We start from the raw sequence: 27,099 nt of genomic DNA on the forward strand, positions 1-27,099 counted from the left end.
TTTCTTTCTTTCTTTTTCTTTCCTTTCTTTCTTTTTCCTTCCTTCCTTCCTTCTTTTGTCTTTTTTTCTTTTCTGTCTTTCTCTCTCTTTTCTTTTCTTTTCTTTTCTTTTCTTTTCTACTTTTTTGTTTGTTTGGTTTAGTTTGGTTTTGGTTTTCTAAGATAGGGTCTCTCTGTGTAGCCCTGGCTATCCTGGAACATGCTTTGCAGGTCAAGCTGGCTTTGAACTCACAGAGAACTGCCTCCCCCTGCCTCTTGAGTACTGGGATAAAGGCCATGAGCCACCACGGCCTGACGAGAATACTTTCAAAGATGGTTCCAGGCTCCTGGTAAATCCCACAAGTGTCTTTCCTCTCTCCGCCTGTGGCTGTGGGTGTGGGTTGGGGGAAGTGTTGGATTTTAGGGAAATGAGCAAAAATGACCTCCTTGAATGCTAGCAACCAGACAGACATGGGAGTCAAGGGGCTGAATCAACTGGTGGCCAAGGAGTCTAGCTCTACAGTGCCCTTGTCCATAGTTTGTCCTAGTACCTGGCCCTGTTAGTGCCAGACTGGCCCCATGACACCCCCAAGACAGTTGTTCCAGGGATATGACACAGCTCTCAGAGAACCAAGACAAGCCAACCCCGGTGGGACCACTTGGTCCTGAAGCCAGCTCTCTCATCTTTATCCCTAGACTGCTGTCTGCAGAGGAGGGTTTACTGCGGTTGAGAGGTGGCCCATATTGAGTGTCTTAGAATAGCAGAGGGGTAGCATTTGCCATAGTTCCAGGGACTGGGACCCAAACTGAGGTGTTCTAAGGGCTGGGAACACACTGGAATCTGCTTCTTCCTTCTGCATCCAAGCAAGGAAGGCTCCAGGTCCCACCTCCATCTTCCTACATTTTTCCATGTCTCCCATAAAGATAATTGTCCCAGGTTACCCAGGAGGACCACGTGCAGATGCATTTTCCAAATACCATCAGCTTCCCAGGTTCCAGGACCTATGACCTCCCAGGCGAGAGGCAGACTTGGAAGCAGTGACCGTCGCTCTGCTTGGTGGCTTTAGAAAGTCCCCAGATTTTCCTCTTTAATTATTTGTCTGCATATGCATGTGTGAGGGTGCTGGTGGGGGCCAGAAGAAGGTGTCAGATCCCCTGGAGCTGGAGTTAAAGGCAGTTATGAGCGACCTGTTGTGGATGCTGGAAACTGAACATGGAACTGGAAAACAGGTAAGATGGCTCTTAACTGCGGAGCCATCCATCGCTCCAGCCCCTCTGTCTGAATTTATAAGCATTGGGGAAGAATTCTAATAAGATGTCTTTTGGGGGCTGATTAAATAAGCCCAGGATTTAGCTCAGACCTGGCCCTGGGCAATATGGCGTTAAGTGACCATTGAGGTGCTTGTTTTAAGAGAAGATCTCATCTCAGTCCCTTCCTGTTACCTTTCTATTTCCTTCCCATCCCCTTCTCCTGGCCCCCTCATTCTGGACCCCACCCATTTCCAGGGACACCTGCATCTCCAGGTATCCATCAGTACCCCAGGTCTCTCCATGGGAGCACTAGCCAGTAGGGAAAGCCACCTGCCCCAGGTGCCAATGGGGCAGAACACGGCTTCGAAGCGCAGAGCCAGCCTGGAGGCTCTTGCGGGTGAGCGCTAGTGTGGGAGTGACTCTAAATTCTCAAGTCTCCACAGTTTCCTAACTGTATCTTTTTGTGTCACTGTCTCAGAATAGACACACTTGTGGGCTTTCCTGGGCTCAAAATAGTCGTGAGCTAGGGCTTGCCATCCACATCCGAGTTTGAGTTACAGCAAATCGCTTACTACTTCTGATTGGAAGGTTCCCTTGGCAAACGGACCTCCTTTTATGGAAGAATGAAATCTGCCTGCAGACTGGGTGGGCTCTGAATGGTGGCCCTCAGCAGGTCGCTTGGGCGGAGCCCTGATGTGAAGACCATACAGGTCTGCTTTGGACAGGGTTCCTGGAGTTTGGTGGGGGAGGGTGAGTCATTATTCATGCCCTGGGAAGGGGTGTCACTTGCTGCTCTAGGTCACTTTGAGATTATGGCTTCTGCTTGGGTCCATCCCAGTCTGTCAGGGAGAGTAGGATCCTGGCTTAGGCAGAGAAATGCAATTGAATCTCATCTCTTCCACAAGGACCCTAGTGACCGTGGATGCCTCTGCCCCTCTTTGTACCTTGGTATCCCTTTGCATTCAGGTGGGTGACAGCTTGTGGGCACCCACCAAGGTTGTTGTGAGGAGAAACATATGCAGTTGTGCCTGGTGCTGGGGAAGTGTTGGCAGCTTTGATTCTCTGGCAGACAATAGGTATACATCAAACTTCTGTGAACCCCAACAGAACTAGATAGAGGCCAGAGTCCATTACATCCCAACACAAGGCGTCTCTAAAGCTGAGCAGTGATCTCCAGGGTGGTAGGGTCTGTGGGAGCTTCAGGGAGCAGCCAAAGAAAAGGCTGTGGAGAGGAGACAGCCTCAGAGTCATGGCCCAGCTGATGCAAGAGGGAAAGGGGAGAAAGCTCCCTTCTATTTTTTAAACAACAGAATGACCCTCAAAGGCTGAGAGAAAGAAAGAAAGAAAGAAAGAAAGAAAGAAAGAAAGAAAGGAAGGAAGGAAGAAAGAGAGAGAGAGAGAGGAAGAGGAAGAGAGAGAAGGGAGGGAGGGAGGAAAGGAAGGAAGGAAGAGAGAGAGAAAGAAAGAAAGAAAGAAAGAAAGAAAGAAAGAAAGAGGGAGGAAGGAAGGAAGAAGGAAGAAAGAAAGAAAGGAAGGAAGGAAGAAAGGAAGGAAGGGAAGAAAGAAAAGAAGGAAGGAAGAAAGAAAGAAAGAAAGGAAGGAAGGAAGAAAGGAAGGAAAGGAAGAAAGAAAAGAAGGAAGGAAGGAAGGAAGAAAGAAAGAAAGAAAGAAAGAAAGGAAGAAAGGAAGGAAGAAGGAAAGAGGCAAAAAGGCAAGCCACATTACTTGCAGGCTTTTGCCTGAATATCTGCAGGATGGGGTCCCAGAGTGCTGTCCCAGGGCAGTGGTCTGCTGTAAGGGAAGAGTGGACTTAACTGTGTGTGTGTGTATATACATGTGTGTGCACGTGTGCAAGCTAGAGGCTGGCATTCACTGTCTTCTTCTTTCCCTCTCTACCTTATTTATTGAGGCAGGAGCTCTCAATGAACCCGGAGCTCAGCAGTTGGCTAGGCTGGGTGTCCAATAAGATCCAAGGATACTCTTGTCACTTCCTGCCAGGGCTGGCATCGCAGGCCTGTGCCACAGACTGGCTTTTTTTTTTTTAAAAAACTCTAGATCTTTTTTTTTTTTTTTTTTTTTTTTAAAGATTTATTTATTTATTATATGTAAGTACACTGCAGCTGTCTTCAGACACTCCAGAAGAGGACATCAGATCTTGTTACAGATGGTTGTGAGCCACCATGTGGTTGCTGGGATTTGAACTCTGGACCTTCGGAAGAGCAGTCGGGTGCTCTTACCCACTGAGCCATCTCACCAGCCCCAGACTGGCTTTTTGTATGGATTGTGAAGATCCAAACTGAGGCCATCAAGCTTGGGCAGTAAATGCTTTACCGACTGGGCCATCTGCCCTGCCTTTTAACTTTGCTTTAAAACTGTACTGTGGAGATTTAACTGAAGGCGTCGAGGGGGAGGAATCCCTCCAGGACTTTGAGAGCACGTGTGTGGAGTGGAGAGGCCATCCCTCCCTCACTGACCATTTCTAAGTATGGAGAGGAGGATTAAGCACTCTGAGGTGAGACAGGCAGGAGAGAAGGCCTGGGGCCAACCCCATATCCAGTGTGGGTGCTGTGACGGCCCTGTGACAGCTGAGGTCATTGCAGTCAGTTATGTGGCTGTCATCATCTCGTCAAAGGGAGAAGCGTTCAGACCACACCCTCAGAGAGGCCTCACCGCAGAGGCCCTTACAGAACTCCTCTGTGCAGACACAAATGGATGGGAAACAGATGCCAGTCTGCTTGCTGGGCAGCACCTGGCTCTGAGTGGCAGGTGTGGAGGTTGTCTTTGTCATAACCGAGGGCCATATCTTCCGGTGCCTTTGATGACGGCAGCATAGAAGTCTGGCGAGGCGTGGCTCCACTTCCATCATGGAAGGCTAGGGAGAAGGAGGAATAAATACAGATGTAGACAGAAGGGTGGCACTTCTCCTCAAGGCTCCTTTGAAGTAACCTCCTCCCCCCACTGCCCCCAACTGCAGCTCCTTTGCCATTGAGTTTCCTGCTTGGAGCGGCAGATCTGACTCTCTTTCCAGATTCTCTGAACTCTTTGGTGAGATTTACTCGGTAGAGATAGACATCAAGCAGGCGGAAGGGGAAGTGACTCTGAGACCTGGGCAAGTGCCTCAGGTTGACTCCTCAATGGGTCTCTGATCAGTTTAACAGGGCACCTGGCTAACTATCTCTGACTGAAGGCATTCCAGGAAGGCTGGGAGCAAGGAAGCAGGTGAGGCATAGTATGTGTCTCACAGGGCTTTTGGTCCACCAGGGCCGGAAGATCTTCCTGAGTGGAGTCACCATAAGGCCATTATAATGGGCATAAGCTCATTCGTGGTATTTTTCTAGCCTGACATGGTGCAGTTGCTCTCAGCTTAAAGTGAGACTGCTTCGCCACACATACCCCACTGACATGGAGGAAAATGGTTGCCAGTGGTCAAGCAGGAAGGCAGCTGGGCACTGTCCTGATGCTGTGTTCTAGAGAGCCTTACCAAATCTCCTTCCCGGCCCCATTGGAGAAGGAATCTTCCATCCCTGATGGACCATAAGCCTGCCAGGAGAATGCTGCTGTGTGTTCTGAGGCTAGAACCCCTGCACCCCATTCCCGCACCTTCTCTGTAGCCTTCCCCATGTGTAGAGGTCACCACTTTGGTCTGAAAGTGCTTAGATCTCTGACTCCAGAGTGAGTCTGGCTGATCCCAAGCCTGCTTCAATATGAAAGACACATATATGCCAGCCACTGAGCTGATGCCAAGGAAGAGGAAGAAGAAGAGGAAGGGGAGGGGGAGGGGGAGGGGGAGGGGGAGGGGGAGGGGGAGGGGGAGGGGGAGGGGAAGGGGAAGGGGAAGGGAAAGAGGGGACAAAGCTACAGAAACCACAACAGTGCATGCTGGGTGGGACAGATAGAGCTGCAGGGGGTGATGTCCAATCCGTGCACTGCAAGCTTTCAACAACAGGCTGGGCTCTCTCCCTTGTCTTTGAGATGCTGTGTCTGTGGCTCACTGGTCCTAGGGAAGCTTCTACACATCCCTCAGCAATCCACTTTCCATGTTCCATCCTCTGTGAAATTCCTAAGTCAACAATGCCGTGGGCTTTCTTCTTTCATGATTCTTCAAGATTCTTCTGCTGTGTATGTGTGTGTTTAAATTGGATTTTGTTTAATTTTGTGTGTGTGCATGTGTGTATTCAGGTGCACGTGTGTGTATGTGTATGTGATGTGTTTTGTGTGTATGTCATGTGGTATATATGTGTGTGTGTATGATGTGTGTGCATGTGATGTAGTGTGTGTGTGTGTGTATGTGTGTGAGATATGGTGTGTGTGTGATGTGATGTGGTGTGGGTATGTATGTATGTGTATATGATTGTGTGTGTGTGTGTGTGTGTGTGTGTATGTGATGTGCTGTGTGTATATATGTCATGTGGTATGTGTGTGTATATGTGATGTGATGTGGAGTGTGTGTGTGTGTGATGTGGTGTGTATGTGTGTATCTGTGATATGCATTCATGTATGTCGACACCAAAGGTCAACATTAGGTGTCTTCTGTGACTCCTCACTTTTTTTATGAGACAGCGTTTCTCCCTGAACCCAGAGCTCATTGCCTAGCTAAGGCCAGCTGGCCAGCGAGCCCCAGGGATGCCCGACCTCCCACCCCAGAACTGGGGTTGCACATACACCGAACTCAGGACCTCAGCCTTGTGTGCCAAAAACTTTGCCCACTGAGCCAGCTCCCAGACCTGACTTTACTGTTTTGGTCTTTTGGGTAGAGATGCCAATCAAACTATCTTCTGAACTTGGCACTCATCCACCTGGGGCCTCCCTCCTCTTTCTTTGCTGACTTACACCCTGTCTGAGCTGACCCTGTGTCTGTTTCCTCCACCCACACAGCCCACGCCCTGGACTTGAACTCTGTAGGTGTGACCATTGTGTTCTCTGAGAGGCAAGTGAGAGCACAGAACCTTACAGAACTCAAGTCCTCTGGCGTCCTCCCCACCCTGCTGTGCCTCCTGCCAAGCTTGGATTTTATCACCAGAGCTCCTTTGGGATCCCATGGTCAGCGGACAGGGCTGTAGCTGCAGGGCTCTGTCTCCATATCTGGCCCAGCCTTGTGGGTTTTTACCATATGCAGCACTCCACCCCCTCTCCCAGCATGCTGGATTCCAGAACCTGGGATGAAGTTACAGAGAGGGACCCAGCGCCTTTCAGAACTAGAGATCCAGAGTCAAAGCGCCTGTCCCTAACAGGATCAGCCAGGGTCTGGCCATCTCATCAGTTGAGGTTCCGAGAAGTTGCATCTTAAATTATTTTTATGGACGGTTGGAGTTTTGAGTGAATGTTTAGACTGCAGCTCACAAACACTTCCCTCTTTGGGAGGAAAGGAAACTGGCTCTCATTTGGCAGTTTCTGCCTCTGTCAGCGTTCCCAGTGGCAGGAACCATAAGCTCTGCCTGGGAAGGGCTGGGGCCACAGCTGGCTTTTATTATTGAATATTTCTGGTGGTGATGTTGGCCCCGACTCTGTTTATGTTGCTTGTAAGATTTCACGCAAGACTCTGCGAGGACCTGGGCTTGAGCCCGAGCGTCTGATCTTCAGGGTAATTCGTTCCATCCCTTCATTCCTGAGCCCCTGCCTTCTGATTTTTTGCCAAGTTCATATTGAACACTGCCAGGAAATGGAGTGCGGGCAGAATGTGCAGACTCTGGGTCCCCGTGGCTTCGGCTCGTCCTTCATCCTTCAGGGGAGAGGGTTCCGTCTTGCTCAGAGGGTAGTGTGTGTGTGTGTGTGTGTGTGTGTGTGTGTGTGTGTGTGTGTGTGTGTGTGATGTCTGTGTGAGTGCATCTATGTGATCTGTTTCTTTAGAGAGTTGCTGACCCCAAGGTCAAACAGAATGTGAGTCTGTCCTGCCTTGAGTCTCTGAGTGCGTGTGCTTGCCCTTGGCCTGGCAGAAAGCAGAAACCCGTGGCTCTGGGCCCTTCCTGCAGCCATGAATTGTTCACAAATGTCTTGCTTTGCTCATAGCTTGCCAGGCTGCCTTGAAGCCCTAGATCTAGCTCTGAAGATGTGACCAGTTCTGTGCAGGGTAGAGAGTCCTTTCCCCATTCTCCCTTTGGGATATGAAAGAAACTCTAAGAACACACAAAGGAGAGGCTGCTCTCCACTTCCCAACTTGTTTGTTTATTTTTTTTGTTAACATGTTTTCCAACAGTTCCTGGGTGTGTATTTGTGGAGTAAGCACATGTGTGCACATGTGTATTTGTGTGTGTGCCCATGTAAGCATGTATGTGCACATATAAATGTGTCCGTGTGTATGCTTGTTTGTGCATCTTTGTATATGTGTACACACATATATACACACATGCAAGTGTGTCTGTATCTTTATGTGTGTGTGTGCACATGTGGGCATGTACCTGTGTCAGAGTGTGCACAGATGCATAAATGGGACATTACTCTAAGCTTCACGTTTCCTGCTCACTAGGAGGTTAGAGAGCAGATGGCCTGTGTACCTAGTGGAGATCAGAGTCTGAGGTGTTGGGGAATTTTGGGGTGGGCTCACGGTCCCCACTGGAGTCTCCTGGGATTGTCTCCAACGGGTCTTGCTCAACACTGTAGTGAAATAACAGAGTGTCAGGGTATTATTTCTGGACCACAAGAGAACCCCGTGAGGACTGGGTGAACCCACCTTGGCTGTCCTTCCAGTGAGTCTCAGGGCATTTATGGTCCATGGTCGTAGCCTGTGGCTTGTGGTACTGGCCCCAACTGTGCACATCGTGGACAGCAGTGTGAAGTGTGAGGTCAGAGGCATGGGAACTGAGAACACCATACAAAGAGATCTAAAGTGCAGGGCAACATCAGTCAGTCAGGGGCAAGGAAGGTTATGACCACCCCTCCCCAGTGTCTGTGTGATACCCCGACTGTAGCACTGCCCAGCACCCGTCAGAACACAGAGCAAGCCAGTGAGTCACATAGAAAACAATTACGGATGGAAAGCTGAGAGCCAGCTTCCCACAGGGCTCCTGTTTATCTGTAGAGTCTCACTTTATGACCGAGCCATGAAACCATGCAAATGGAGATTTTAATGGAAAAGCTGCCACACTGGCTTCATGCGGAGAGGACTCAGCTGACCAGGACAGTGGCCAGAGGATGTGTTTGAGTCACCATCTCCACTGACATCTTACACTGTGCGTTCACTCTCCGGGCTTCTCGGCCTTCGACTCTGTCGTTAGCAACAAGCAAAACCTGGTTCTGTGTGTCTCTCTCTCCAGCTCTTTTGGAACAAGCAGGTAGTGAATCTGGGCCTTGGCATCCTAGTGACATCTGGGCCTTGGATCAGTTCCATCTTAGATCCTGAAGGGTGTTCAGCACAGCCCCATTTTAGGCCACTGGTCACCATGGAGAGCAAGGGCCCCTAAAGTTTCCCACTGATCCTTTGTCCCCTGGCAGATCAGAGTGGGGTCTAAAAGCTCACAGCTTATTAGTCAAAGGAATGGGTATCACTGTGTCCCTCCTGGCTCCCCAGAGGCCATTTGTCCCAGAAAGATACTTGCAGCAAAGGCTCCTTAAGTCTGATATTCCAGACTCAAGTTTGGCCTGAGTTTCTGCATGGCAGAGACACACCTACCTCTGAGAATGTGTTGTGCGTATGCGTATGTAAACTCACGTGAGGGTCATGAGAGGGAGTGCCTCTGCATATAAGTCCTTTTGGGATGCACACACACACATACACACACACACACACACACACACACACACACACACACACACACACACTGGCTATTTGGCTTCTGAGGAAGGTAGAGAAGACAGTGTCTCAGGCAGGAAACAAAATGGAGTTCTTGTTTGATTTAAAGTCATCACTGGTAACCCAGTGCTGTAAGGGACTGTCCTTAGAGCCAAACCACCACCATCTTCAAATATCATCGTGATAGGAGAGAAAGAGCTCATGGAGGACAGCCCAGGCTCCAAGGAGGCACCAGGCTGTCACATCTCCCTCTTAAAGGTCTTCTCCCCGCAGAGCTGGGTCAGTCGCTTAAAGGGAAAGAGAACTGAGGCAGAGTGAACTGGGCAAACCCTTGCCCAGGTCCACCAGCAAGTGAAGGCCCCAGGGTGCTGTGCACCGATAGCGATGCTGTAGTAAGGAACAAGGTCGGAGACCTGCTTGTGAAATAGTGAAAGCAAGAGTGAGCACAAATCCGAGGTCTCCACTTCTCTCCTGTGTCTTCTGTCTGTCTGTAGACTGTGGTTCCTGGCCTCTATGTTGTCTATCTGTTGCATGTGTCTAGTCTGTTCCATGCTGTCTTTCTGTATATCATGTATGCCCAGTGTGTGTTTGTGTATGTGGTGTGTGTGTGTGTGTGTGTGTATGTGTGTGTGTGTGTGTGTGTATGTGTATGTGTGTGTGTGTGTGTGTGTGTGTGTGCCCCTAACAATGGGATTTGCTTGTGTTTACTGAACACAGAGAATCTGGTATGGGAGTGCTTTTCTACAAAGTTGTTGGTTGTTGTTGTTGTTGTTGTTAACAACAACAAAGATTCACAAAGACATTTCTTCACTGAACCCAGATGACCCAGAATAACATTCAAAACTGTGCACGAATTTTACCAACCTATATCCACATGTTGCTTTATGGTGTGTTTGTTTTGAATTGTTTTCCACGAGTTGGCTGCTCAAAACAAATGATTATATCACACACACACACACACACACACACACACACACACACACAAAGGCCAGACAGCCTGATTTCAGTTGCTTCAGCGCCTGAGCAGGAGCGTAAAGCGCCGCTGGCTTGATGACCCAGGATGGCCTACCTCTCCTCTACCATGTGAATCAGTGCATCTTCCTCTCCCCACAGGGCCGCCGATGCCTGCAGAGCCAGGAGGGTGGCTCTGGCTAGCACCTCTCTGAGGTAACTCTTGCCTGTCACCTGGGGAGAGAGAGGCCTGTTACTCCTGCTGCCCTCTGGAGTCACTAGGGCGCTGCTGGTGGCCAGGCCACAGCACAGCTCAGTGAGACACTCCAGGACAGCAGGGATCCTCCGGGTGAGCCCTGTGTCGGGCCAGCCTGTGTGAATCTTCAGTCCCTGACTGTTCCACAAGGAGGGAGTTTTCCTCACAGTCATGCAATGTCTTGAGCATTTCCTCTAAAGCACCTCGGAGTTCTCTTCAGTATGAGTTTCTTTAAAAACAAAACAAAACAAAAAAACAAAACAACAAAAAAACAAAACATCGGTCCAGGCCAATAAGACTTCATCAGATAAAAGAGCTGGTTGCCAAACTTGACTGAGTTTGGTTCCTGGAACTCAAATGGGGAAGGGAAGAAACAAGCCCCGTCCACTTCTGCCCAAACTGTTGTCCGATCTCTGTGCATGCACAGCAGCACACTAAGTCAATACAGTTTAAAATATTAATCAGTTAATTAATTTGAAGGGCTGGGAAACGTCTCTGGCGTGCAAGTCTGAGTATGTAAGTTTGGATTTCCGATACCTACATAGCAAGCTGGGTGCAGCGAAGTGTAATTCCAAGGCGGGAAGGCAGATAGACAGATCTGGAGTTCGATGGTCAGTCAGTCTTGCTGATTGATGAACTCCACGCTCAGTGAGAGACTCTGTTCTCAAAAATATAAGATCAAGAGTGACAGAGAAGGCTGCCAGTGCCGGTCTGTGGCCTCGTCATACACGAGTCCGCACTCATGTGCATGCAAAGATGCATACACAGACGGGGTTTCAAAGGTGATCTAAATAAAGGTTTTAACTAGTTATCAGAATAATTAAATTGTTTCCAAACCAGCAAGTTCACGTCTTAGGGACTTGGGTATTGTGACACTAGAAGCCTGGACCTGAATGCTTCAGCCTATCCCGCAGGCCTTGTGAGGTGGGTGTGGCAGCTTAAACTGCTGGAGGTTGGACCAAGTGCTTCAGGGTCCTGGCACACGCCTGCTTAGTGAGCTGTGAGTCTTTTGAATGAAGGCAATAGAGGCTGGGAGGAGAATGGCTCAGTCAGCAAGGCACTGGGCAGATGGCTCAGTCAGGATAGCACAAGGTCCTTAGTTCCACACCCATAAGGAGCTGTGCACAGTGGCACACGGCCACAATTCCAGCACTAGGGAGCTGGAGGCACGTGCAGCTAGCCTCAACCAATCAGTGAGCTCCAGGCTGGATGTCTCCAAAGAACCAGACGGGCAGCTCTCGAGGAATGACAACCTGGGTTGACCTCTGGCTTTCACACACATGTGCATGAACGCTCACGTCCACATGTAAGTGTGCACATGCGCGTGCATGCACACACACACACACACACACACACACACACACACACACACACACACAGTTAGCACTATACATCCATTAAAGACAATTGATGAAAGGAGACTGTTTGAGCACCTTGCCCTGTCAAGCTTTTGAGACTCACATGACACACACGTTCTTTTGTGGACTGTGTGGAGCGAGTGGAGATGTGTAGAAAATGCCCACCAGTGACAACACAGCTTCAGTGAGTCGTTGCTCTCCTCACGCTGGAATAGCTGCAGAGACACCGCGAAGCTGCCACCGAGGCGCTCAGTCGGGGTGAGAGTGCCGGGTGTGGCATGCATACACTTTGCACTCACATTGCTCCATGGGGAAGCCAGGTTGTGGAGCGCTGGCTTGGCTGAGCTGGTGAAGCAGAGCATACTCACTTGTGGACAGGTACCACACCACTGTATCCCTGGGGTTACAAGCTCCCCTGGAGCCTGGGGTTGACTCAATTGCTTGAGCCCTCATTTGCCTGAAGCTGAAGGGGTTGGAGAGGTCACCCTTGAGTCCAGTTGACTTGCTGAGCTAAGGATATCTAGGAGCCTGGAAAGAACCATTTGTTTCTACCCTTCCTGGTGTGAGGACCCTGATCGCTGGTGCATTTCACATTCCATCTCCTCCTCCTTTTCCTCCTTCTCTTCTTCCTCCTCCTCCTCTTCTCTGTCTCCTCCTCCTCTTCCTTATTCTTCTCCTTCAGAGTGGTGTCACTATGTAGCCCAGGCTGGCCTTGAACTTGTAGAACTCCTGCCTCAGTCTCTCCAGTGCTGGAATTGCAGGACTATACCACTATGCCAGGACCTACATTTGTTAGAGCTGTGAGTGAGACAGAAGAAAACTAGGTCTTGCTAAGGCCACCAGAGAGCTTCTGATAGCCATGGGTACCAAGACTGAGAGGGACTTGGCCAGTGGCCAAGGATAAATACTACATGATGTGAGGTCGTCATGGGTCACGCTCTTCATCGTAGGGGATCTCCCTCTCAGAACTGTGAGTTTCATGGCACTCCACACCGGCACAAATAGGTATGACATGTCTGCTGTCAGCAGGACCATGTAGCTGGGGACTTAAGGAAGATTTGAGATATGGCCCCAGGGAGGCAATTCATTTCTACTGACGTGGAAATGGAGACCCCGAATAGTGTATATCTGCACCAGCCAGGAAGCATGGGTGCCTGGAACTTGAAGAAGGATGTCTGGCAGGAAGAGCTGTGTCCCCCTCCTTTGCCACTTTCTCCCTTTCTCTGAGGTATAGCCAGATCCCCAATATCATCTGGGTCCCGAGGCCACAACACTGAAATAATCCATGATCAGAAAACACCGTGCTCTTCTCTGTTGGGATTTTCAGTTTACCTAGTAACTGGGCTACTTGGAGTGGTCACCAAGGGAAGGGTCACAAAAAGAGACCATCACACGCTATAGGAGAGGCTGAGAAGAAGAGTCATGGTCACAATCACTCAGAGCCAGTCCAGGATGGACTAGAACCACATCTGCCAGGACTGGGCCTTTTCCCTGCGCTGCACACATCTGCTCTTCGCTTCTTTGTTCGCTCAGCATGGTGACGATGGGATGGAGGGACAGAAGCCATTTCTGAGCTGTCTGTCTAGACTTGGCCCCAGTTCAGCTGTTTGTAGCTGTGTAAGATCACCTCCAGGTTCTGGCAACTCTGTAAGTAAAAGATGTACCTCCAAATGATCCTCCTGGGGGACTGAGGTGTGGCAGAGTCAACAGAACATGAACACAGAAGATTTCTCAGGACGACTGGAAACAGACACACACATGCTCAGTAGGTGCACACTATGAGCACGAGTTGAATGGAATCTTGTATACACCAGCATCCAGGGCCGTGTCACAGATATGGATTCTCCTTGTGGGTCTTTGGAGTCTGTGGGAGAGGACATGGAAATTGGGGTGCCTGGTCTATCTGAGAAGGTTGGTCCCTCAAAATAGGGGGAAATCCTACATGAGTTCTGAAGCTTCCATACTGAGTTGGCTGGGGAACGACTCTGCCCCAGGGGGACTCACGGCTGGAGCCGAGTGTGCAGAAGCCATCCGATGCCCCCTCTGCTAGGGGATGTAGCTGCATGGGGGCTTGTGTGGAGCAGGACCAAAGCAGGAAGGCCATGGTGATCACCCTTGAAATGGCAGCAGCTAGACCAGGGAAGGGTGGAGGATGGACACAGATGGACAGGTTATAGAGAGATTGTGGAAGTTGGCTTGAAGGGTGTGGAAGAGAAAGGGAGGGCAAGAGTGGTCTTGGGATGATTCTGGAGATGATCAGCTGGGGAATCTGAATATGGTGTGGCACAGGGACTTTGGGAACATGCCGCCCGGTAGCTGGGACATATGGGGGATCCTGGGCTTCCCCTTCCAGAGGAGGTGGTTAGAACACAGGAAATAGTCTTAGAGGTGGCAGTGATCCAGTAGCCCACTTCATGGGCTGCCTGATATAGAGATGCATTGGGGGAGGATCACCCAGCACATGCCCTTCCTTACTGAATGGGCTGGATCCTGCAAGCACCCAGCATCTTTGTGTACCACAGGGGACAACTTTCTTCCTATGGCTCATTCTTATGGGATCTACCCTATGACTCTAGCATCAGTGTCCCTGTCCTGCCCCTTCTTCTCAGAGGTGGCCGTATCTCATCCCCACCTCATGGCCTCAGAAGGTGGAGGGACTTGGCTGCTACCAAGCTGTGTCAGAGTGTGGCAGACCAAGAGCATACATCGTCCACCATGCAGGCGATAACAGGACCACCGCCTGTCAGGACTGCTACCTGCTGGCTACAGGTCCAAGTGTGAGGAGACCATGACCACACTTAGTGTGGTCATTTTCCAGTCTTTTTTTTTTTCTGGCCTAAGAGATTCCTCTATGGCTGCTCAGCACAAAATGTGGACCACCAGGAACAGAGACCATAAGAGCTGAGCTGAGCTGATCTCTTACTGTCTGGGTGTATTCTACTCATATCTTCTAGATTCATCCCGGTGAGCCTGGGAAAGACCCTCCCCCCTCCAGCTGTGTTTTTCAAATGTCCCTCTCAGATGCAGACCCAGCAATGGCTGGATTCATTTTTTCCACACACAACCTTGGAATTTCATGTGTAATTGTCTACACTCACGTTAGAAGCCACCCTTAAGTGCATTGGACTTTCCTAGCCGATCTGCCTCCCTCAGCTCTGTCTTTGGTTCCTATCCATCCTTGCCCTTCCTTATGATTAATGTCACACTTGTGTCAAAGGTGGAAATCCCCTGGGGACCTGTAGACTGACTCTCACTGATAGATCTTCAGGGCCCCAACCAGGTTGCAGAGACCACTGCAATGGTCAGAGGCATTTGCCTTTGCTTGGCCAGGTTAAAGGTTAGGTGGGACTTCCTCAGGAACAAAGAGAGCTATAGCGACAAGAAACTCTTCTATGTCCAGAGGTGGCTGAGACTGTGTCTCTTTTGTGCCCTGAGACATGTCCACTCCTCCCATGTTCCCCTGTTGGGGTGCCTTGGGCTTCACATGGCACAGCCATGATGAGCTGGCCCAAGTGTGGTACATGAGTTCTGTCATAAGAAGACCTTGGAGTCTACTCATGCCTCAAAGGCCTTATTGAGGGAACAGAGCCTTCCCACTTTCCCAGAATTCTCTTTTATGGATAACAGTCTCTCCAGCCATGGTCACAGGGGGCCTCAGGACCACTCACTCCCCCAGCCAAGCTGCACAACGTGCAGGCAGGACAGACTCTCAGAAACCTTTTGTTAGTCAGGGGAGAATATCGCCTAGGTCAGTCTTCCCAGAACATCTAGAGAGGAGGGAATGTCACAAGATCAGTAAGGACACATTGCCCTGAGAGGGTGGTGAAGTAGGAATTCAATGTATGACCCAGACTCATTGTGGCCTTCTTGGGAACTCAACCATCACTTTCATATTCCTGCTTCAGGAAGGGATGGAACGTTCATTGTAGAACAGTGCCTGATCTTCTCTGACCTCCCTCACTCTGAGCTGAATGGGTCATGGAGACATTATCTGCACCACTCAGCTATCTACCCGACACTCCCTGGCTTCTTTCTGCCTTAGATGGATCTTTTGGGCTTCTTCAGCTGAAGTAAGTGGCTGGGTTTTTTGTTTGTTTGTTTGTTTGTTTGTTTGTTTTTTATTTGTTTCTTTGGTTTGGGTTTTGTTTTGTTTTGTTTTGTTTTGTTTTGTTTTGTTGAGACAGGGTTTCTCTGTGTAGCCCTGGCTGTCCTGGAACTCACTTTGTAGACCAGGCTGGCCTCGAACTCAGAAATCCGCCTGCCTCTGCCTCCCAAGTGCTGGGATTAAAGGTGTGTGTCACCACCTCCCGACGTAAGTGGCTGTTTTAACCACCCTGACAGAAGAGGGAGAGAGGGAATTCAGAGGAGGAAGGATCTGCAGGGTGTACCATTGTGTCAGCCCGGCTGTGTCCCATGGAGGATAGGAGCCTTGCAATAATGAGGTTGTAGCAGCTACTTCCTCTGTCTCTGACCTAGTGTCCTAATAGTATTTTTTGTTTGTTTGTTTTTGTTTTTTTGATTAACTTCCCATCTCAGCCTCAGACAGCTGAGATGGGGTCAAGGGTCAACTCTTGCCTGGTATATGAGGATAGTGGCATCTCAACCTTCTACCAGAAGGTGATGTCCTGGAATTGTAGCTCCTCCCTTCCCTGGGTGATGAGTTGGATCCAGAGGATTCATTGCTCAGCTGTGAGTGTGGGCACGTGACCCAGCCATCAAGCCAAGATGACATTAAGGCAAGTTCAGGTACCATCACCTGAAAGTCACTTCACCTGCTCCATGATGACGTCATGATGACGTCAAGTGTGGCATGAGCTCTTGTTTCACCTGCTCCATGATGACGTCAAGTGTGGCATGAGCTCTTGTTTGGAGGTTCACTTGGGGGTTGGAAGACACCTGTGCTTGGACTCTAGGCTCTTCCCCACTGGAAATGCACACGCAGGACCCTGAGAACACACATGGAAACCCTGGGAATGGAGGCGGCGTGATTGTGCCTGACCATGAGAAACTGGAGAGATTCCTAAGCTATGTGCTTGTGAGATAGGGCTGCTGCTTCGGGGAACTCTAAATCAAGCCGGGTTCATTCCAGCCCTCTTTTAGCCAGAGCAAGCCCCGGAGATTCACCCTGTGTTACCTTCTCTAGTTTGGTTTCCTGTCTGGGAATCACAAGGCTTCTTCTGGTACAACATCTGTTTATTCAGGGTCCTATCAGAGCACAAAACCAAATGGACCATAGATTGAGTGGCTTGAATGAACAGTTTTCTTTTCTTTTCTTTTCTCTTTTCTTTTCTTTTCTTTTCTTTTCTTTTCTTTTCTTCTCTTCTCTTTTCTTCTCTTTTCTCTTTTCTTTCTTTTTTTCCTTCCTTCCTTCCTTCCTTTCTTTCTTTCTTTCTTTCTTTCTTTCTTTCTTTCTTTCTTTCTTTCTTTCTTTTTCTTTTTTGATTTTTTTTGAGACAGAGTTTCTCTGTGTAACCCTGGCTGTCCTGGAACTCACTTTGTAGACCAGGCTGGCCTTGAACTCAGAAATCCGCCTGCCTCTGCCTCCCAAGTGCTGGGATTAAAGGTGTGAGCCACCATGCCTGGCTAAAAATAATTTATTTATTTTATGTATATGTGTACAGTGTCACTATCTTCAGACACACCAGAAGAGCGGATCAAATTCCATTGCAGATGGCTGTGAGCCACCATGTAGTTGCTGGGAATCGAACTCAGGACCTCTGGAAGAACAGTTAGTGTTCTTAACCACTGAGCCACCTCTCTGGCCCCATGAACAGTGTCTCTTGATCATTGTCCTGGAGGCTGATGCCCAAGATGACGTTTCTGAACTTCTTGCCGTGTCTCTAGGTGGCAGGGCTGGGATCTGTTCTTGATCAGAGCTCTAATTCCATTAGTAGGACCCCATCTTCATGTTCCCCAAACCACCACTTCAAATACCATGGCATTGGGGAATTAGGCTCCAACTTGTGGACATTGAGCCCACAGTTAGACCACAGTACTCTTGGATGCTGGGATCAGGAGATGGATTCATAGCAAGAACATCAACGGTGGATCTGTCACGGTGTCTCATGTATTTACAAGATGCATTCAGGTTTACCCCAGTACTGGCTTGGGAGGGTTTATTAGAGTCCTTGTTTTCCAGGAAATGATGGGAAGACGTCTGAGGTACTCACCTCTACTTGAAGCATTTGGGTGTTCTATTTGATTGCCTGTTTTTCATCCCTCTGCCTCTCTGGACTGTGAACTCCTACAGGGTAAGGGTTTCATCTCTCTGGGTTGTCTCCACAGATCTGGAGCAATGTATGACACACGAGTAGTTCTCTAAAAATGTCTGTTGACTTGATGAATGGATGGATGGATGATGGGTGGATAGAGATGATGGGTAGATGGTTGGACAATGGTGAGTGGCTGGATGATGGATGGATAGAGGATGGTTGAATGGCTGATGGCTGATGGGTGGAGAAATGATGGATGGATACAGGATGGCTGAATGGATGGATGGATGATGGGTGGATAGATGAAAGATGGATGCATAGACAGAAGACAGCAGAAAGGGGCTCCTGCTGAACATTAGACCTACTCAGGCTGCTGAGCCCTGGGTGTTATGAGAACAGGACATGTCAGCTGTGAGTGTTGATGCTGTGTAGCATAGGTGTAACCACAGAGGTACCCCATCCCTGCCCACTGTGCTGTACTACCACCTGAGGCCAGACACGGGGTTTACATGGCTTCATTTGTGCTAGCCTTACTGATAAACACCTAACGCATGTAGCTCATTCTCTTGGGCCCCCTCTGCATCCTGTGATGTTCCAGGAGAGCACCTGGGGAACTTGGCTTTGGGGCTTGTCCACAATGGAACTTCTGGGCAGAAAGTGGGACCAGGGAACAATTGATGGCTCAGAACCTGGGGTTTGGTGGCAAGTAGTGAGAGCAGCTGGCTCAGGGCACCTCCGGCCACACTCGTCAGGATCTGAGCATGCCTCTCTGTCCCGCCCTGTCACCATCCTCACTGGCAGCCATCCCAGAGACAAAGTGAGACTGGGGCATCACTGAGTTAGGTGGCTAGACTTTGATCTGCATCTGGGAGGCACTGGGGTTAGCAGAATTGCTCCATCTCATATGCATAGGCACACACATACATTCTCTAGTAAAACATGCATACACAGACATATATACACACATTAATATGCACATATCTGCATTCACAGGCATGCAGAGGTATACATACAGGCACAGTGCATACATAGGTGTATAGCTGTGGCAATCTGTTTATAACGACATGAACACACATGTATGTATGCACACATACACAGATATTCTCAAGCATGTAAACATGTAGGTATACACATGTGTTTACATGGACATGAATACACACTCATGCATACACATGCACACACATTAACTTTTCTACATGTTAACACAATAGGCAAACACATGAATAGTTATATTAACAACTGCAAGCATACACGTATACCTATAGACTAATAGACACACATGCAACAGCAACACACAAACATAGGTACACACACATTTTCATACATACATGCATTTTTGTCCTGTAGACACATAAGTACACAGTACAGTCAAGAATGCACACATGCTTATCTCTGTGTGTGTGTGTGTGTGTGTATACATAGGTACATATATGAATATTCACACCAATAGCTTGTATGCATAATATTATATATGTGTATAGATGCTACATGCACTCATCTACAGCACACATGTACTCAGGCACATGTAAATATGCACATACATACATGTGTATCCTTAGGCATACAGACATGAGTATTTATCCTTAGGCATACACAAGCATGCATGCATGCATGCACATAGAGTCATCACATGGCTGGGAGACCAATGCTCCCATAATGGGACTGGGACCAGGGCAGCTTAGGGCTACAGCAAGGCTGCTCACACACACATACACACATGCACGGTGCAGCGAATAGTCTTCAACTTTCAGAGTATGCTCTGATCATGCTGAGGACACCATCACACACATGGGAGGCTAGAAGCCTCTCTCCTGCCCTTTGGAGCCCTACCATCAAATTTTATCTTCCACCCTTTCCTCTGAGGGAGTTTGTGGAGACATGTGGATGCTGGTGTGTTTTAATGTTTTTGTGTATGGCCCCTTCTTCTGAATTCTCTGGATGCAGGTAACTGGGTGTTATCCCCCTGTCCCCAGCTGGGTCCCTTTGAGAGACTGCTTTGGGTCAGGCTTTAGTGAGAGGTGCCCCTTTGCAGCTGTGGGCTCTGCGAGACAGGCAGACAGGAGGGAGCGTGTGTGGCCGCCAGCGCAGGCACAGCCTCCCTAAAATATTCTGCGCACATCAGCAGCGTCGCCGCGGAGGGAGCATTTCGTTTTGTTTTTGAAATGCTGTTATTACACACTCAGGAAAGCCACAAAGGCACCTTGGCGGACCGGATCAAAGAGATACCTGCGCGGAGCGCGCAACATTTACCTAGTAAATGACATTGGAATGCTGAGAGTCGAATTTACATACTAATTAAAAATTCCCTTGAAAACACCTAGACTTTGGGCCTGCTTGCCCGAGCACAGTATGACAAGGATGAAGAGCAGTTTCATTGCGTCTGTCAGTTCCTTGGGAGCCGAGGGAGCCCCTTCACCACCGCTCCTGCAGCCTTGTGTGGAGCTGAGAGCCAGGGTCCACAGTGCCTGCCACACTGGTGGCTGCTCTCTGGCCACGGTTCCCTGCCAGCTGAAAACCTCAGTTATAAAGAAACGGAGGAGCCAAGTGTGCGCTGGGTGGTGACAAGCCTTTATAGTCCAGTTTAATGTCATAAGGGGATATTTTTTTTCTGGCCTTTGGGGGTCCTGGAATAACTTTTCTTTTTAGGTGAGAAAGAACTTATTTCATGGTTTCAGTCTACTGTGGTGGGGGCTGGGGGTGGGATAAAGGTGTGGCGGCAGGGTCTCTCACATCTTGGTAGATGAAGAAAGAAGCAGAAATGATGGCTCAAAGTGGGCCAGGCTACCCTCAAAGGCCAGCCCCGGCGACTCATTTCTACACACTATCCCGACCTAGCAATAAGCACTCTCTAGCCCCTTGGCTGGAGGGTACTGGAGACTGAGACCCCCTGCTAGCTAGAACTCATCCTCTGCTGGGTGCAGGAGAAGGTGAGGGCTGTGCCAATCTTATCTTTTTGCCCCGTGTCTCACTTTGTTTCAGCTCAGGGGAGGGTGGGGTTGCTGTGGGATGGAGGACCCCCCCCCCACCTCTAAGCAACAGATGATCAAGCAAGGGCTAAGTGGCCCTGTTCACACCCGGAGTCACACAGGCCCCTCTTCCCTTCAGCCTTTGCAGCGACTTGCCCCTCACCCAACCTCCTACTCTCAGTAGGGAACATGGATATTCCTTAACTGCTCACAAGCCCTGTGCTAGGCTTCCAGAGCCTAGCTCATTTTAAGTTTCCATTTTAGCCTGCGGGGCACACGAGAGTCTTGGGGAGCAGCACAGGGCCCGTGAGCTTCAGAAAATCACGCAAGAGTCCACGACCCCTGGGTGATTGTGGCCTCCGTGACTGCACAGGAAGGCGGTACCTCTGCCACTGCCATCACTGCCTGGCCTCGGCAGACAGAGAACCCTGGGCACAGACACTTTAAGTGACTTGCCCAGTCATCGAGTATAGAAGAGGTAGATGCCACGTGAGAGCCACAGAACTGGGTCCCAGTGATTTCCTGCTGAAGAGACAAGAAAATAATGAAGGAGTGGAGGACTGTGGGTGGCTGGAGTGTGGGCGGCTTTCTTATTTGCCTTCTAGGCAACTGTCAATAGGAGGACAGAAAACCCACCTATAGAAATGTATGTGCAGCGTAGAGATCTGCTGTATAAATAGTCACGTGATGACACTGCACCATTGCCCTCCAGATAGAAGAAGTCATTCCAAAGCTGTCACAGGGGTGGGGTGGGGGTGGGGGTGGGGGCACGCCCGCCATCTCAGCACTGGGGAGGCTGAGGTAGGAGGATCTTATGAAAAGAGAGGAAAGGACTGAGACATGGTGGAAAGGAAAGAAGATAGACGGCAGGAGGAGGAGGGAGAGGGAGAGAAGAAACGGGAGGGGAAGGTAGAGAGGGAGGAGGGCTGGAGGCAGGGAATGAAAGGAAGGAGAAGAAGGAAGGGGAAAAGGTATGGAGGAGGGTAGGAAGGAACAGAGGAAGAGAAGAGGAGAGGAGAGGAGAGGAGAGGAGAGGAGAGGAGAGGAGAGGAGAGGAGAGGAGAGGAGAAGCGAAGCGAAGCGAAGCGAAGCGAAGCGAAGAGAAGAGAAGAGAAGAGAAGAGAAGAGAAGAGAAGAGAAGAGAAGAGAAGAGAAGAGGGGGAGTCCCAAACTATCATCTCGTGGTCAACTGGTCAACCATGCAGATCCTAGTGAGTAGCTGGAGCTCTTCCAGTTCATCAGATAAAATGCCCTGGGCTGAGACAACAGAGGACCCTTCCTTCCTTCCCTTTCTCTCTCCTTCCCTCCCTTCCTCCCTTCCCCCTCTCTCCCCTCCTTTCCTCTCTCCTTCTCTCTTTTCCTCCCTCCCTTTTTCCTTTCCTCTTTCCTTCCTCTCCCTCCCTCTTTCCCTCCTTCTTTCCCTCCTCTTCCTCCCTCTCCCTCCTTCTCTCCCTCCTTCTCTTTCTCCCTCTCTGTCCCTCTCTTCCTCCCTTTCTGTTTTCCTCTCTTTCTCCCCTTCCTCTCTCCCTCCCCTCCTCTCTCCCTCCCTCTCTCCCTCCTGAGCCCTCTTCTAGGCACTGTTCTTTTCCAACAACAGACTCTGCACAGCTGCAGGTGACCAGGACAGGGCTTCTCAGTGTCCCCAGAAACGACAACTTCAGACATTCAGATAATGCTACTCCCATCCTGAGTGCATGAACACAAGCCAGGGACCCAGCCATTGCAGAGCCAGATGACAGTGCGGAGCCAGCAGAGTGACAGAAGTGGAGGTGGATGGGGGTGGGGCGGAGGGGTTGGGAGCGGTTTCTTACTTCACCACCTTAAAATGTGGGTCTTGCCCACATTTAAGGATTAAAACCTTCCAGCAGGCACATGGGCAATGAAAAACAACTGAGGCTGTTCTGGAAAAAAAGAAGCCACAGCGACAGACTTGCCAACACACACAAGCATGGAATGTTCCATCCTGTGGCCAGAGACCCTGGAGACTCTGAAGTTGATCTGATTAGCTTTATACAGAGGAGTACTCTTGTGGGAGGAGTGACAAGCATAATCGGGGTTGGGGAGCAGAGCATCTTCTAAATGGCTGGAGGCATGGTCCCCGCTGTCCAGGCCGAGGGGTTATTGTAGGGTCAGGAGTTTTAGGTTCAGGGGGTAGACTGAGGAAGATTGTCCTCTGGGTAAGAGGTTCATTGGTTGTTAATACCATGGGTGTCCCGAGAGGCAGAGAGACAGTGTTGGGTTGTGGGCTCTGGGGAGAGTTCGGGACCATGAGGTACAGTGGGTCCCTTCTTGGAGGTCAAGAAGAGGAAGGGTTCATGAAGGCAGGCTATCTCTGATTCTCCAGCAGGCAGTGGAGACCATGGGAGAGTGTCCCACTCTGAAGATGTGGGGGAGGGGCCACATTTAGTCGAGGTGCACCCAGTAAACAGGTAGAGGGAGAATTGTACCATCAACTCCCTGAGGCCTCAGCGTTGGGTGATCAGAGCCTGTCAACTTACCTGGGACGTGAGCATGGCACCTGCCATCCTCCTGTAATCAGAAGCAGGCCTTCCCTGGGCTCCAGAGCCCGTTGCTTTCCTCTGGCCACAGGCCCTGGGGCAGAGCTGAATTCTCTGCTTAGGCAGACTGGCCTCCTGGAGCCAGCTGAGCCGGGCTTTGTCAGATGACGCTCTCTGTGTGGAAACGGTCTCAGCCCTGGGCCTCCAGCTTTAATTACACCAAGGCTGTTTACAGCAGGTAATTATCACCCTTAAGTGACTGAGGGAGGCCACCTCCAGCCCTACATCACCACTCTGGTTCTAGAATCTGCCAGCTCAGGCACGCAGCAGAAGCGTCTGGGTTTGCTCTGCTACCTTAAAGTATTTACTTCTCTGAGTTCTTCTCTACGGAGAACCCGGTAGGTAAGAAGTCGAATGGAACGCATCTACCCAGACAACAGGAGCAAGCTCAGATTCCCTGCTTGGATTTGTATGGAAAGAAATCGATCTTGGATCATGGGTGGTTCAGCAGACAGAGGTGCTTGGCGCTAAATCTGATGACCCCAGTTTCATCCTCAGGACCAACATGGTGGAAGGATGCCAGCTCCTGTAAATTGGCTTCTGACATCCACATGCACACCGTGGTACATACCTCTGCACCTTAAATCAGTGTAATATATATGTATGCACACAGACACACAGACACACACACACACACACACAGACACACACACACACACACGCACATGCACACACACACACACAAACCATACAACCCCACAGACTCTGAATCCCATCTTCTTGTGGCTTACTTACCCGATCTGTCTTCCAGTGGTATTTTCAATGTTTTGGAGGCCAGCCTGTCTCCTTCATGGCCATGCCAGTCATGGTTGAAAGTCTTGCCTTCTGCACTGAAGGACAAGGGCTCCCTGGATCACCAGGGGAGAACAGGATGGCTGATGTTTGCCTCACTTCTTGGGATACAAAAGGTCGCTGGTACAGGCAGTGGCATTCCCAAAGTCGCACCTGACAGTGGCCTCCTCTTCCAGGCCCTGCTCGGGAACCCACAGCCCAGGATTGTGCTTGTGTTGAAGGCAGAACAGGTCGTAGGAATCTGGAGCTCGTGAAGGGAAAAGGCCTGTTGGACGGTTTGGTCATCGCTCAGTGCTGCCCATACAGAAGCTGTGCAGACCAGGCCTGCCCCTTCCCCCTCTAATCCACATGACCCTGCTTCTATCTCACACCACAGTCACGGAGGTGACAAAGCTTACAGGGACAGCGGCCCCTACCTTCTGCACAGAGGCAGGAGCATGGTGGCCCAGGGGAAGTGGAGACTGGCTGGGAACCTCTGGTGTTACGTGTCCCAGAAGTGAACCCACCATTAGACTCAGATGTGCCCTGTGCTCCTGTGGCAGCTGCCACACAGACACTGAAGCCCCTGACTTGCAGTTACCTGCTCAGAACCGCACGGCTCTGGTCCCGGTGGATGGTGTTGGTCTTTGGAGAGCCGGGCTTGGACCTGACGGGGCGATTCAAATGCAAGCTGTCCTTTAATGCCCCAGATGTATCCGCTCAGTGACAAGGAGGAGAAAAGACAGATGCAGAAGCAGGAAGCAGCTGAGCCCAGGCAGCCACTCTCCCATCCTGCACCATCAGGTCCAGACAAGAAATCGCCACAGATCTCAAAGCCGAGCCTTGTGAGTCTGTCTCATCAGTAGCTCTAAGGCAGGTTCCAGTGAACCACCCTCTCCCCATCCACTCCTAGCTCAGCCCCATCCACCCCTCTCTCACCAACACCTCCTAGCTTTCATTCAGGATGTCTTGCCTGTCCTGAGTGAGTGTGACACTCCTTTTCGAAGCACTCAGGGTCTTTGCTCCAACCACTCAGTGCCAGCCACTGAAAAACCAAAGTTTTTGTCCCCTCAGTGACTGGTTCCTCACGGCCTCTGAGGTCTGTATGGGTCTGAACTCCTCGGCACCCACTCCCCACAGGGTCTGCTCATGTCACCTGTGCTACCCCCTGGACACATCTCTTACATACTGACCTGTATCTCTTTCCACTTTGAGACTATGGCAGAGCCCCATGCCGTTGTGATGAAAACACAGAGGATCCCTTCCATTTCCCCAGTGCCATGTCTTCCCAGCCGCTCACAACCCCAGCAGGACACTCCAGAAGAGCTGGGGTCACAATTAGATGGGGGCAAGCTCACAAGCTTTCTCCTGAGCACATGGACCCAGCTCTGAGGACGGAACCCAGACAGTTCCTGCTTGCTTGTTTTGTCTCGTGACGTTCCACAGGTTTTCACCATCTGGGAGAGAGAGCTCGGGTGGCAGGGACTTAACATGAAGGCAACGTAGCATCAGAACACTCAGTGCCGGGGGCTGGTGTTAGTGCCCCGAGGAAATAGACAGTCTTTGTATGCAGCTGCCGAGAGGGAAATGATTTTGCTATGCACAGCATGTTGCAATCAGGCCGTGTGCTGCTCTGAGTTACTCCATTGTGAGTATATTTGCCATCATAGACTCCATCTTGCACATTGTACCTGTTCTCAGTGACTCCATGGTCGTTCATGGGTCTGCCCTCTCTGTTGTACACAGGACCTTCCCTCAGAGATCCTATTATCGTAAGACAGATCCTGCTCTGAGAGAGATTCCATATTACAAGCAGAATTTCTCTCTTTTTTGAGAACAGAGAATGATGATACCTGGTGGACATATAAGCAGGAGCATCGTTCCCATGCCGCAGACAAGGTACAATCATAACTTATTCTCCAAAGGAGAAAGGGTGACACTATAAATTTATCCAAGTAAATTGGGACTGTAGATTATGTTGGGGCTGTAGGTCATATCAGAAAACCAGGCCTGAGAACTTAGTGGACACAGCAGACTGAAGAGAGGATGAGTGTAGGTTTAGATTTTGGGGACCTGTTTAAAGGTAGTTCTTTGGGGTGATAACAATCTTCATTGTCAGGATATCAGCGGTCCAGTCCAAAACGTCAAACACAAATCAGTAACAGCAGTAGCATCAGCTTGATCCAGAAGAAACCTCAAGGCTCTGCCGAATCAGCACAAGTCTGCAAAAGTGGCAAGAAGCAGCCGGAATACCACGAGAAGTACTTTGGTTCATGTCTCTCTACGGAGTCATAACAAGCGAAGATCGGTGAAGACAGCAAAGTGTTGCAAGGTGAACCGATGCAAGAGCCTTGTTCAGTCTGTTGGGTTCTCCTTAGACGCTTTCCAAACATCACACATCCTCTCACGTGCCTGCTTCAGCAAAACATCCTCTCAGAAGAGCTTCCCGAGAAACGTCACGTGACACAACTGAGTCTCCAAAGCAACCAGAAATTTCCACTTCAGGGCTGAATGAAGAGGACAGCTGACATTCTGATGGGAACACCTCCACCCTTCTGTCAGCTGACCATCTGGGGTGTGTGTCAATCAATGGACTCTTGACTGTCCCAGGCTTCATCTTGGCTTCAACTTTACAGTTGACGTGACCAACACGTATCTGTCTATCTGCCGCTTTGTCCCTCTAGATTTGCCATCTGTATGTCTGTCCACTATCCATTTATCTGGACACAGTCCAGACCTCTGCTTCTTCAGCCTCTACCACACCTCATTATTGTATCTCTCCTCCAACTCTGAGGCTTGATTCGACATGGCGGCCACAGCGGCCTTGTTGCCAGCAGACAGTCACTGTGCCTCTTGCACAATGACTCCCTAAGGCCTCTTTGAAATGCCTTGAATTTGCTGCAGCCTTTTCAACACTTTGAAGTTAAATATCTACCAACTATATGTGTGTGTAGATACATGTTGGGAGCTATTAAGACAACACAATTGTCCATGATCTCTGAAATGGGCCTCTGCCCCCGAGAAGAAAAGGGGGTCAAAAGCGGGCCACCGACACACCGCTTCGAGAACAAC

At 49.9% G+C, this 27,099-nt stretch overlaps 2 long non-coding RNA genes across 4 annotated transcripts; one reads left to right on the forward strand and one right to left on the reverse strand.

Moving 5' to 3' along the window:
• Positions 1–1,007: 1,007 nt before the first annotated feature.
• On the forward strand, positions 1,008–27,099 carry Gm36911. Of its 2 annotated transcripts, XR_375364.3 has the most exons (4): positions 1,008–1,208; positions 15,426–15,590; positions 17,660–17,771; positions 24,225–27,099. It is a non-coding gene; the product is annotated as a predicted gene, 36911 (long non-coding RNA). The 2 variants fall into 2 exon arrangements; XR_001783594.2 differs by lacking the exon at positions 24,225–27,099 and having other exon boundaries at positions 17,660–17,978.
• Gm52539 lies at positions 22,409–25,262 on the reverse strand. 2 transcript variants are annotated; one of them, XR_003953977.1, is made up of 4 exons: positions 25,221–25,262; positions 24,629–25,072; positions 24,202–24,313; positions 22,409–24,104 (listed from the first exon to the last, which is right to left on the reverse strand). It is a non-coding gene; the product is annotated as a predicted gene, 52539 (long non-coding RNA). The 2 variants fall into 2 exon arrangements; XR_003953976.1 differs by having other exon boundaries at positions 22,409–24,313.

Source organism: Mus musculus, chromosome 2 (genome assembly GCF_000001635.26).
Source record: "Mus musculus strain C57BL/6J chromosome 2, GRCm38.p6 C57BL/6J".
In the NCBI taxonomy this organism is placed as follows: domain Eukaryota; kingdom Metazoa; phylum Chordata; class Mammalia; order Rodentia; family Muridae; genus Mus; species Mus musculus.